General features: G+C 39.1%; 1 pseudogene; it reads left to right on the top strand.

Annotated features, from left to right (window-relative positions):
• Positions 1 to 527: 527 nt before the first annotated feature.
• LOC105309576 lies at positions 528 to 1,525 on the top strand (annotated as a pseudogene).
• Positions 1,526 to 2,147: the final 622 nt, after the last annotated feature.

Genomic DNA, 2,147 nt, shown 5'->3' with positions numbered 1-2,147 from the left:
AGCAAACGATTTTAAAGAATAACTCTCATATTTGAGCACTTATTTCTATGAAGGAGAAAAGAGAAAACCAAAGAGTGATAAAACTGATAAAGCTAACTATCACATAATAATATTTTCTGATTATGAAATTTAACTGAATTTATAATCTAGATTACACAGTCCTGCCTTGTACATGGTATTTAAGATATTTTAAATAAAGGAACTATCTAGCATTGCATTTGAATAAAATAAGGTATATTTAGCTACTTCTTAATTCCTTTAAATTAGAATTTTTTTTCTTAAAGAGTGAAGGATATTTTCCAGTGATCATGGATTTGTTATCTCTAATTTTCTTGTTCCCCTGATACTCTTCAGTCAAGTTTCTCTAAAATAATTGTGTATAAAAAGAGGTTAAAAAAAAACAGGAATAAATAAGAGTACAACTCAAAGAAGAAAGAATTTATCATAATGAGAAATACTGCTCAAGGTACTGATGTGTATGACTCACAAGTCAATTGCTTGGATCCAAAATATGGAAACAATTCTGCATGCCCACTTACTTATTTCCTGTTTCCAGCCCTCTTTTCCTTTTCAAAAGGTGTCCAAGCTACATAGAACCACGAAATCTAACATTTGTCTCAGAATTCTTCCTCATGGGACTCTCAGATGATCTGGAACTTCAGCCTCTGCTCTTTGGGCTCTTCTTGTCCATGTACCTGTTGCTATATTGGGGAATCTGCTCATCATCCTGACCATCAGCGTGGACTCCCACCTCCATACCCCCATGTACTTCTTTCTCTCCAACCTTTCCATGGCTGACATCTGTTTTATCTCTACCACCGTCCCAAAGATGATCATGGACATCCAAACTCACAGCAGAGTCATCACCTATGGGGGCTGCCTGACTCAGATGTCTTTTTTGATCCTTTGTGGATGTGTGGATGGTATGCTTCTGACTGTGAAGGACTATGACTGGTTTGTGGCCATCTGCCACCCTCTGCACTACTCAGTCATCGCTGACCCATGCCTCTGCTGCTTCTTAGTTTTGGTGTCATTTTTCATCAGCCTTTTGGACTCCCAGCTGCACAATTTGATAGTGTTACAACTTACGTGCTTCAAGAATGTAAAAATTGCTAATTCCTTCTGTGATCCTTCTCAACTACTTCGTCTTGCCTGCTTTGACACCTTCATTGTTAAGATAGTCATGTATTTTGTTGGCGCCATCTCTGGTTTTCTCCCTAACTCAGGAATTTCATTCTCTTACTATAAAATTGTTTCATTCATTCTGAGAGTTCCATCAGTAGGTGGGAAGTACAGAGCCTTCTCCACCTAGAGCTCTCACTTGTCATTTGTTTGCTTATTCCGTGGAACAGATATCGGAGTTTACTTTGGATCGGCATTGTTGCCTTCCCCCAAGAATGATGTGGTGGCCTCAGCCATGTACATTGTAGTCGCCGCCATGCTGAACCACTTCTTTTATAGCCTGAAAAACAGAGACATTAAGAGTGCCCTAGGGAGGATCCACAGCAAAACAGTCTGGTCCTAATATCCATGTAATTCTTTTTGGAGTGTGGTTAGAAAACCCAGCAAAACCAAACATGTAAACTGAATACTGTATTCTTGGTCACATTCATTTTAGGCTCATGGTTTTCATTCCACTCCAGGCTTCACATGTGAATGTCACTTCTTTTGATTTATCTTTCACTGAACTGGGAGAGTATCCTGGGATCCTTTGTACATTATGATGAATGCATGAGAGATTCTCTTCAACCACTCCGGTATGCAGGTGCAATGCATGACTCTCTTGTTATTTACTTAATTTCCACATTCTTTTCCACTGTTACTGCATATGTTCCATGTAAATTTTTCATTTGTAAAATCTGTTTATTCAGGTAATTTATAAAGATGCAGGTAATATCTGTGCATTTTATTGGAATCCCTTGGGGAGTTTTATAAATACAATGACTGGTTCTATTGGAGGAGGCCATCAAGAAGGTGTGACTTCCAGTTAACCCAAGAGCCTGACCTGGGGAATCAGAGTCTGCTTGCCCCTCCCCTGTCTTTGGAATGTTCATGCCACTTGCTTACCCTCCTCTAGAAGCTGGCCCAAATATATAGCCTTGAGGTTGTAATGTGTTGAGACTATCTGGATGTCATACATGACTGAA

The sequence above is a fragment of the Pteropus vampyrus genome, unplaced genomic scaffold, assembly GCF_000151845.1.
Source record: "Pteropus vampyrus isolate Shadow unplaced genomic scaffold, Pvam_2.0 Scaffold779, whole genome shotgun sequence".
NCBI lineage: Eukaryota > Metazoa > Chordata > Mammalia > Chiroptera > Pteropodidae > Pteropus > Pteropus vampyrus.
This window is presented reverse-complemented; position numbering and strand designations above follow the sequence as displayed.